This window comes from Ascaphus truei, chromosome 21 (assembly GCF_040206685.1).
Source record: "Ascaphus truei isolate aAscTru1 chromosome 21, aAscTru1.hap1, whole genome shotgun sequence".
Taxonomy (NCBI): domain Eukaryota; kingdom Metazoa; phylum Chordata; class Amphibia; order Anura; family Ascaphidae; genus Ascaphus; species Ascaphus truei.
The window spans coordinates 18,549,119-18,560,907 of NC_134503.1; positions in this window are offsets into that span (position 1 = coordinate 18,549,119).

The following is an 11,789-nucleotide window of genomic DNA, read 5'->3' on the forward strand; positions in this document are numbered from 1 at the left end:
AAATGTTTATATAAGTGTAAGGGGGTGTTAGGAACCTCTTGTGGCTCGGAGGGAGTATTGTAGGTTCCGCGGCGGCACAGTAATACAGGGCGCCGCCATGTTGTTGCGCAACCTTGCAGAGAGCACTGATAGAGTGGAAAGGTCGCGCATGCGCAATGGAAGCGCGCGAACGACGGGCCTGTAAGGGAAAGGCTCCATTGAAGAACTACAACTCCCATGAGCTCCTGGGCAGTCACCTGACTTGAGGAGCCAATCAGACGGCTAGGATTGCGGGAGGAGGAAAGGGAAGCGTGGGGGAGAGGCCACGCTAGCCAGAGGGGATCCGGAAGGTAAAGGAGAAGGGTGTGTGCGTGCAGGGGGTCTGTGACCCGCCTGCATAGGCTAGCTTTACCCCGCAGGCCCTTAGGAGAACCCCTGAGTCACAGTAGGCTGCTGTGCTGCAGGGACGCCCATAGTGATAGCGATCAGTCACCTTACTGTGTAGACAGCTAGGGACAAGTGTGCGGAGCAAGTTGCTGGTGAGCTGTTTGGGACCCGACAGCTGCACTGCGGACATCAAAGACAAGCAGAGGATTCGTCTGATCCTTTTCGAAGTGTTACCGGTCACCGCCGTGACCGGCAGGTATTTACAGCAAGTGCACCAATACCGGTCAACAGGCGCTGATCCCGCCTTAGGCGTAACTCTTTGGGGAAACTAGTGAGTGGCCAAAGGCCTAGTACACGGAGCAATCCTTTCTATTAAATACAAGGACACGGTGTGTGGGGCACGCGGTGACGGGACGGAGACATACTCATTGCGAGCGTGGCAGAGCCACTACTATTCAAGGATAATACTCTGTAGGAGTGTGGCGGAGCCACTAAGGTTATAAGGACATTACTAGTTAGCTGTGTTAGAGTATAAGTGTGTATGTCATGTGTTGATGCAAATCATAGAGTGCTAAGGTTATCGTTCATTACAGTAAAACTGGTTGCAATCATGTGTTGGTAGGTTTGCGGAACTTTTTCGCATTCTTGCAAAATTTGGCCAACGTTTAAACTCTTGCTTCACGGTTACCGTGAGTAACAATGACGCTTGCTTAGAGATGTACAAAGTCCCGGCATAAGTTTACGAACCAGGCGGAACTTTTCAGTTTCACCCCAAAAAATCAGTAAGCATTTTTCATGCTCAGCCTGAGAGAGAGAGGGAAAAAAAGCTCAAGCGACTGTTTTGCAAATTTTCAAACTTTTTTGTAAGCTGACAAAAAAATGATTTGCATACTGAATGCTTGGTAAGTTTGCACAGCTCTGTTGACAAACTTGTACTCATTTCTCAAAATAGAGATTGGCCTATAAGTCACTGTGCAGTGTTTACAGAACACCAGTAAGCTTAAAGCTAGTATATACCCATTTCTGTTTAGACTGAATTTTTTTTTTAAGCCCTTCAGTTTCGGGAGTTGTAATCTATGAGGCTCAGTTGAAATACGTTTTTTTTTTTTAAATTTATGCTCTCCACAGCAAATACAAATATCCCTTTTGAGTAGAGATGGGTGAATTTTTGGGGCTAACATTGCTTTCAATCCTTCTCCAGGGACCCCCCCCCCCAGTCCATTTCAGTAATATATCAACAGTATCTTCATTTCAGCAATATTACTTCATCAGGCCAATTGGGATCGGCGGCGGATCGGACCGGTTCCTTTGGTCCGTGGATTTCAGCGGATCAATCTCAAAAAGGGGCGATTCGCGTTATGCAGATTTGTTATTATTATTACCCGTACACTCCACGGATTCCGCAAACCGTGGACGGATCTGTCAAATCCAATCCACAGATTGAGCAATCTGTTGTCATATTCTTACGAATACGGTAACGGATTGCCGAATCCGTGGATAGGATCCCACAAATCCATCAATGGGATTGTATCCAATGGCGTTTTTTTGATGAATCCGTGAGGATTAAAACAGAACAAATCTGCTTGTGGATTTTACACTGCGAAACTGATTTTTTTTTTGGGGGGGGGGTGGGGAATGGATTTGGGCAGATTCGCCCATTTCTACTTTTGAGCACATACAAATGTCTCAGACTGGTCTACAACCCTGTGCTAGTGAAATAACACCCTAAACTAAACAGCGCTCTACCTGAATATATGTGAGTGCTACACAACTGTGAATTTAAACAATTGCAATACAAATACAATACAAAAAATAAAAGTGATATGTAAGTGCTACTACTCGTGATAAATAATGATGATACCTGCTGGAGATATCAAAAGCTGCCAAGGTGTCTCATGGAGGAAGTCTCTCATAAAATTACATGTAACAGAATTGCAAATAAAACACAAATACCTGGCGCTTAAAAACACTCTGCACAAGAGACGGTGAGAGTCGCGCTTCCGGTGACGTCACGATCTGAGCGCCAGTGTGGAGGGGTGTTGGGAGCGTCGGCATACTATCCACGCTCTGAGGGAGGTCCCTGCATGATGCGGACGGCATGCTAGTGATGTTTTTACACTCACTGGTTATGTGAGTATTTTATCGGCTGTTAATTGTTTTTTAATAAATTTTTCTAGTATTCTACACTATTTTGTGCATTCCATCTCCCTTTGTGATCAACTGAAAGCATTGGGGGATACTTCTGACCATCATTGGATTGCAGAAGGGAGGCAGCTACACGTGGGGTTCGTGGCAGCAATATAGAAGTGGTTCAAGCACAGATCCTCTCCACTGCACCTATACAAGAGACTGATTGTAAGTAGGCATTATTCCTGTCTGCTGGGGAGGGTCCGAGTTCTGAGGTACTGCGCAATGGTGGGCTTTGTCTATCCCCCATAGGAGGAACCGTCAGGATCTCTTCCTTACTTCCACTAGCTTGGATTCCAGGGGAAGGTCTTCCAAAGGACTGTAATTACCGTATGGACTTTGCGTCTCTTGTGCAGAGTGTTTTTAAGCGCCAGGTATCTGTGTTTTATTTGCATGGTCTACAACCCTACTTTTCCCCATTATCTCTCAGCATACAATGCTTCCACTGCAACAAGGGATTCTGGGAAATGACATGCGAATGAGCACCCAGTGTCACCTTTTGCTTCTAATCCATTTTAACATGGAGCCCTATAAGTGTATGCCCACCATATTACACAGCTTTTCAGCACAGCCTGAGTTAAAGAAATGCATAACCAATAAACCTACCCACAGACCTTTTGGGTCTAATCAGTGTGAAGCTGGCTTTGCAATATGAAGCTTGAATAGGTTTCAACCACATATTAAATAAGTTATGTTTGGTAAAAAAGTGACAAAAACCCTCCACTGTACAGATGTACAGGGAGCCCTATAAACTTATGCCTGCCATATTACAGCTTGCCAGCACAGCCTACAGAAATTCATATTTATTTTCCCTTCAATTGCTCTATCGGAAATATGTATAAAGGGTAACATGAAAAAAATAGCCATTTGGTCCTGTTCAACTGAAGATTTGACATGAGATTTCCAAAAACTCTCTACACTATAATTTCTCAAACTCTCATGTCATCTGCATCATTTTGCACAGGTGGCTTAGAAATATGAAACCTTTAACGTAAAACCCATATTTTATACATCTTACTATTATCTGTATGTATACTCCCCCACACTCGTGGGACGTTATCATTGTGACCGCAACACTGATTGATACTGACTCTAAGTTGCGGAGTCCCAGCGTTCTGTATTACTACAATACGATCCTGCGTGCAGCAGTTTAGTATCGCAGGATCTCTTCACTTAAGGGACCTCTATTCATTACTGCTGTCTTTATTTAGGCATGTCCTCGAGCACATCAGACTTGATATATTACGATCAGTGCTGATGTAGGGGACAGTGCATGTAAGAGATAGTGTTCAACAGCAACATAATATGGTTATCTACCCTGTTGGTTCTGGATGCGCCCAATAGAAACACTTCACCTAGTGATTCCCTTATGCCACCAATGCATATTGTATCTATCCCCTCTGTAAACATCTCGGGTGGTCTCTGCGGGAAGCCGTTAAGTGTATACATTCACTCTACGGATCCATTCACGGCACTATCTACCGGATCCGCTTCAACTGCCAGCTGTGATCTGTCGGGTGATTGGATGTAATCCTCAGTAACCTCACAGCACAGCCGCTCACTTACAGCCGCTCACTTACATCGGGCTACTGGTATATGCAGCAGGTATTTAACCTATCCTACATACAAGGACATTACGCTCTTTAAGACACCTACTGCCTCCCTGATCCTTACATATGATCCTTACATTACCTTCATATGTAATTACTGCCTCCTCATACTTACCCTCCGCAGCAGTGATTATATTGCAATCCCTGCTGACGGTATAGCGCTGTGTGCTCCCACGGAGGGAGACATTCTCTGATCGGCAGTGCCCAAATACTATTTGGACACTGCACATTTGCCGGTCTTGCCTCTTCTTACACTCTGAGGTGTATCTGCATTTACCATATAGTTTTAGCAGGTTAGCCTTGGTATTGTAGCCCGTACCCACTTAGCTACATTTACCTAAATTTCACGAATTGATACCACTGGCTGTTTTGAGGCAGTTACTATACAGCAGTTTTAAATACTGGCCCCTTTACTCTATTTCACGATAGGCTGTTAATTTACAGCATGAGATTCTGACTACTTGACATGAATCTCCCATATGTACAATCAACAGAGCTGTTACAGCAATGTCACTTTGATTACAGTCACAGTCTATGCTGTTTGATTTGATTTTAAACCCCTATATTTTATATTCGTTGATGACAAGAAAGAATCATTTTAATACTACCATAATACTCTCGTTGTGATTGAGTGCTCATCTACTAGGTGTCTTTTTCCTTTTAGTGTCCTGTAACGTCTCCTGAAATCCAAAGCTGGTGCATATGGCACCCGAATTGGAGCAAAGACCTGACACATTGATGCTAAGAAGAGCAAAATGAAAATGATACTTTTTTTTAAAAAAGAATTCACAAAGATCCAATAGCGAGTACCGAAGCTCGATTGGCGTTAACCTCCAGGACTTGAAGGCCACTTAACGCCGATCAAGATTTAATACCCGTTATAGGGTCTTTGTTGGTATAGTAACCCCTCACCCGTCTTTGTGTTAATCTTGCTCCAAAATTGCTGTCCTATTGTAAGTGTTTTTCCGCGTGGTTTCCACAATAGCTTTTTTGAGTGGAATTGCACCTTTAACTTTTGCTGCCAGAATTGCATTTTAGAGTTAACTTTCTTTATTGCTGCCACCCGCTTTAGAGGCCACTAATCAGAGTGAAAATCTGCCTTTTCTTTCTGTGCTTCAGCTGCTCCTTTCTTTAACTTGTGAGTTTTTTCCCCTCTCCGTCACAGTGATTTCACTTCAGGTGTTATTCTTTCCAATCAAAGGCTCTGCCGTGTGTGCTTGGAGCTTGCTTTATGCCTTTCGGAAAGAGACGTTTCCTGAAGCAGACCTAACCCTGTTGTTTGTTGAAGTGTTTCACCGTCCTGACTCGCTCTAAATCAAAGGGTTGCCGGCTAGAAAAAGTACACCTTCCCCTTTTACCTTTCCTGCTAGACTCCCTCTAATCTCTTCACTGTGTTAAGGTCAAGTCAGTGTCTGCTGCCTTGTCCCCCGGTGACCAAATAAATGAGATACAGGTTGTATTAAATATGGTGGTCTATTATGGTAGCTAGAGTGCACCCTCTAACCGTTTGTGCGGTTCTCCGGTTCTCTTCTTCACAAATCATTAGTAGGAAGAAGAATGTCAAATCAAGCTGTGATTCAACCAGAAGTTTATTTATGACAGCAGGAAAACCAGATGCTGGACGCTTTGTTCCACTAAAGACATTATAAACACTCAACAGAAGGCCGCTACTTTTAATCTGTGATGTCATTTAGGATAAAGGTACGTACCAAGATGGTGCACTTTAAGTTCTTGATGTGATGCAAACATTTTCATAACAAAATAGTTAAATGTGGTACACCGTCATGGAATACTACAAACAATACAATTACCGGTGCTCCGGGTCCAGGGAAAACCTGTTGGTAATCCAATGAGTACAGGGAAAAAGAAAGGTGAATCAGGGCACTACAGATTTGTAATAAAGCTCATTTATATTTATATTTATAAAGGAGCTTTATTACAAATCCGTAGTGCCCCCATTCACCTTTCTTTTTCCGTGCAAACATTTTCGCCAGAAGCTGATCCTTTAGATAGAGGCTAACGCCACCTCCGACCTGGTACATGTCATCGACATAAAGAAAAAAGATACTTGAGGCAGACACAGATGTTTGTAGATGCTAGTATAATAATGCACCACGCAACATTTCCCTTAATTGCTCTCATAACCGCTCCCTAAATCAATCAGTGATGCAAGAATTTTGACAGCTTGGAATACATTAACATTGACTATTAATCCTTTTGACTGCTACTGCTGCAAAGCAGAGATACGTTTTTGCAGACTTTTCTTCAACACACTGTGGGAAATGTGTTGAGTGTCGAGTTCGGGGGAGAAGAGAGTCAACACAATGTTACAATGAGATGTATTAAAAGTTGAGCGTATAAATAACTGGTCCCGTTTTTCTTTCTCTGTGTCTCTGAGGTGGTGTTATCACCCGTGCTCCAAAAAGATCTGTGCCAAGTGCAAGAAACAAAATGAACCAGATTCACACGTACCTGTATGCCACTGGCGCAAATGGAAGCAGATGCAAATACAATATCTGCTCTGTGTTTTGATACATATCCCCATTCAACTTCAAGGCATGGATGTGAAAGTTGTGTATTAAGAGCATGTTTTCATAAAGTATTTTGTTCTAACATCTCCTGGAGATCATTACACTATTGCCTATCTCGAGAGAAAACATTGCGCTGAGTTTTATTTAGAAATCTTGGACCGGGATTTATTTTGTGCCTCTACTGATTCATACATGTTCCTCGAGTTAAGTTTCTACGACACCAGCTGTTAGGAACAGAGCCAGTTGTTCCCAATGTGCAGAACTGCTGTTCTGGATTCACACACATCAGGAGATCCAGGAAACCATCCACATTGACAGCAACACAAGATATGCTGCAGTAAGAGGGCAGCGTAAATATTCGTAGGATAAAAGTGCATCTGATGCAAAAAACATTCAAATCCACGGCTGCAAATCGTGTGTTTTCGAAAACAGATGCAGTCACACATCTCTGCTGGAAGGATAAACCAATGTTTACTTACAGCTTAGCTACACTGCCAAATTTCAGTGGGATTGATAGATCCATTGTGATGTTAAATTGACACTAACTCCGGGATTCACCAAGCTCAGATACTGTGTATTGTGCCACTTTCCCGTGTTTACCTGCCATTCAATCGCAGATAATGCAAACACGTGGGGCGATAATCCATATCACACCTTGGCTAATATCCCCCTTTGAAAGGAATTTTTACCATGTGCTTATTAGCATCAACATACCTTGCTCTGATTTCCCCCTATCTGTATCAGCTTGTTATTTTGGGAGTGTCAACAGGAGACTTGACATGGCATACATATTACAATGGGATATATCAAGTTCTGCGTCTCTGCCCCTTTTCTCTGTATTAAATTTCCAAGGCTATCAATCTCGGTAAAATGTAAGAATGTTTTATAGGCTTCTTGAATTTAACCTTTTCAGTCCCCCTATTACAATCCCGGTATGCCACAGGCCTTGGCACACCAGAGGCCCTTCTTATTTACCGGCAAGAACGTCATGGGGAAATGCCCCTTTTCCAAGGGCTGATTGTGGAGATCAGATCGCTCCCACGGAGCAGTCGGCGAATTTGAAATGGAAGTGGACCACCCTTCATTTCTGTTTCCGTCAGCTGGGGGTCGGTGGCAGTCATGTGATCGCTGTTGAAGTGATCGAGGACCGCAAATGCTGGAGGTCATGTGGCAGCAGGGATGGTTAATGGAGCTGCAAGAAGAAAATAGTACTGGACATCAACACTACATTCTCTTCCTCTTCATACATACACACATAGTCCCAGAGTACACGGATGGTGGCTTCTGTTAACCTTGCAAATGGATTCATAAAAATAACTGATTGACACCCTAAGTGTTTTATATGATGGTGGATCGTACTGTAGAGCTTAAAAGAATTTTAATAGTTGAGTATTATAAAGAGGACTATTACTAACATCCAGTTAGTTGGTTAATTGGCAGTGATACCGACCTCAACATTCCTCCTTAGCTGAACTTCTGGTGCTTACCTTGTGGTCCCTTAACCTGCAAAACAGAAAAAACAAGCATACAACCAGCGGTACACACTAAACAGTGCCCTCATTAAATGATGGTGATACCAAATAATTGATTAATACCTGTAGTGTCTTAAGGTGAAGACAATGGTTGCAGTCTATAAAACCTAGGGCTTTTTCCAGAACCCCAAAAACAGTCACCGTGTGTTGATAGTTCTCTTGGATGCAGTGGGTAAGTCCAGAGGTTATATGTAAAAAAAGAGAAGGAACAAGTTCCCGTCTATTTCTTCCCTTTTTTTACATATAACCTCTGGACTGACCCACTGCACCCAAGAGAACCATCAACACACAGTGACCCTTAACCTGCAGAATCTGATTTTAAAATGAATATGGTCTTGTCAATTAAGCTACTGTAGAAGCTATTTATCAAATCATTAAAAATACACTTCTAGCAAAAGGCTAGAACATTGCTTACAACTATGCATTTTTGTGCATACTGCATGATTCTTCTCTGGGGGCTTCTCAATACTTTTCAAATCATACTAAATAAATGTATGTAGGTTGTGGTTTATTGCTCACATTAAAAATGAAGGAATAGTAAATAAAGTGCAAGTTATTAAGCCGTTAAAGGTGCACTCCCGCGTAGCCAGCATTTTATAAGCTAAATTGACTTCTGTCACAGAAAGGGGGGTAGCCCTGCACCTCGGCCTGTTATAGTGAGTTTTTACAAAGAGTAAGCAAGCCAAGACAGAGCCTTGGTCCAACCGAGCGCAACAGAATCCTGCACCAAATCCACCAAATCCACCAAATCCACCAAAACCCAACAATCCTAGTCTAAGCTCACTAGGAGGCAGCATTGCCACCAACCAGTCTACGAGGACGAAACCCACTGAGGGCTTCTTGCTCTTATATAGACAACAAATCTCCATCCTCCCCGGTAATCCCTCACTCGTACAGAGAGCCAGTCTCACTTCAAAGAGCAGACGGCAATGAGACCTCTGCAAACACCGAGTACACAGGGTTCCCAGAAATACAGCTGGCACACAAAGGGTTACTAACAACACATCAAATATTTTAAACTAACTTGGGGGGTAGCCACAGAGCAGTTGGACTACAATCGTCCATACAAGCAAGTTATTAAACAAAAGGTTTAATAGGAAAGGTACAGTACAAAAAAGGGGTACGATACAGACAATCAATAGGGTGAAATAAAAGGAGAAGTAAACAAAAACCACCTATCACTTACATGTTGTCACGATGTGCAGCCCGCAGACCAGACCAGTCCCCTGTACTGAGGTGGGATGTGGAGTATACGCACCGACAGCAGAGGGGGCGTAGTAGCGTAGCCAGGCCTGGATGTAGATAAAGAATGGTCAAGTACTGGACTGGCAGGGCTAATTGGGGGCCGATGTAAGACTGCAAAGCAGAACAAAGGAATCATTACTGTGCAGGGGCGTGCTTATTGCCCCCAGTAAAAGGCTATCAAAGGCCGAGCCACTGCCAGAGCAGTGACTGCCCCCCACTCATGCACTTGAATCACCCTGGACCTTGGGCAGGTGGTGGGGAGCAGCCATCGAAGAAGGGAGTTGCAGCCGCAGGAGAAACAAGCAGTTGCCGGATGGGACCCCCGGTTGCCAGTAGAAGAGTTGCGGCGGCCGGGGAGAGAGAGTGGCCGGCTAGGAAGTTATTGCAGTGCACCTGTACGTGGCTCCCAGAAGGGGCCTCCAGTTAAATACACCAAATATCATCAAAAAGAGCTCCAACGTTCCCCTGTATACCCAGGATGGAGAAGCTGCAGGACTGGAGCTCAACCCTTTATTAGATGAGCCCCTCTGCTTTCCGTCACTGCTTCCTTGAAAAAAATGCTAAGAGCAAATATGTGAGCTTTTGTTTAATTTGAAAATTAATTACAAATTGCAATTCTTAGGGGGTCTCTAAATAGGGGAGTGTTTGTCAATCAACTGTTTTCTTTACTCTTATCCCACCCTGATCTTATCAAAGAATCAATAAAGATAAGGGGTGAGATGAGGGGGGTTGCCTGTGTAAACTCTTGTTGAACACGCACTATCACATAGAAGGGCGTAGCCAGAGGAAAATCAGACCTCTCCCAAACCTCGGCTCCCCATGTTTACAAACGAACTTTAACAAATAATTAAAACTATTTGTACAGTAGGTGTTATAGTTTGGTGAATAAAAGCCATAATTTAACTAGATTTAAACTCGTCAGTGCCATCTCCACACTTTGTCAGCAGCGATTGCCCCTTTAAGGTAAATGCTTGCCTTAGGCCTTGTCCAAGGTGGTGCTGCATGGGCGGACGCGCTCACGCTGGCCGCGATCAAACACATTGCGGCAATGTCTGTGGCCAGCGTGAGCAAGTGCTTGAGCATGAGCGGTGCCAACCTGCTTGCCAAGCGAGCAAATTTGAATCTGCCGGTCGGCAAATGAGGGCGAACCAGCTCTGTGACGTCTTGGCCGTGCCCCCTGAAACGCGCCCCTCGTGCGCACTTAGCTGGCCACGAATCGCCCGGCCTTGCAGGGCGCAGCGAACGAGCACCAGCGCGCCTGCACCCTGCCTAGCCGCAGCCTAAGTCAATATAATTGTAAGTTAAGGGCTACTAGTAAAAAATTACTAAGAACTAATGTTTTGTCAGTTGAAACTGGATCACTACCTGCAACATGAGGACAATCATGAAAGCAACATAAGGTTTTTTTTACAGCATCGTTAGGCCAATGTTAATAAATTCCTATGTGACCTTTTATTTCTACAGAACTTGTACATGACCATAAATCACCAAACTTTTATTATGTTTGTTAAGGTAGAAATATGTCTAGAAGGGCAGGCGTCACTGTAGGAGTGGCTGAGAGACCAGGAAGTAGTAGAGCACAGTTGAGAGTCTGTTAAACCAGTGCCAGAATCCAAGATGGCGGCGGCAGAGTTCAAATTATGCACTGGGCGGCGGCAAGGGTAGCGACGGGGGGCGGCAAGGGTAGCGACGGGGGGCAGGGGCAGCAACCGCTGCAGTACTGGTAGTGGGTAAGGAGGGGACACGCCGCAAGGGACGTGGCCCCCGATTCCTTACACACGTATAGGTGCTGCAGACTTGGGAGAGGTCCACTCTAGACTGTGGAGAGCGGAAGTGTCCTGGGTTTAAAAAGAGGATAGACAGCTTAACACAGGAAGGCTTAACACAAAGCAACTGGGATGATGCTGTGTTCTCCAGATAAAGTCTGAAGGTTTCTCTAGGTGCAGGCATTTTTTTTGATCTCCCGCCTCCATATAGATCTTGAAATTTGGTTTTAGCCGATCAGAACAGCAAGATAGTAATTGGACCAATTTGGAGTGTTTTGGGTGTGCGTGATTTGGTCCAATCAAATTTGAGGGAGGGTCCAACCAACTAAATATAACAACACCCCCATGGGAGAAGACTAGGTGGGTCCACCCAACTGGGGCTGGACTAGCAGGGCTAATTGGGGACCGAGTTAACCCTGCAAAGCAGAACAAAGGAATCATTACTGTGCAGGGGCGTGCTTATTGCCCCCAGCATGGGCGTCCGCAGGGGGGGGGCGCTTGCCCCCCCCTGGATCCTGGGCTGCCAACAGCGGGGGACAAAGGGCACTGGCG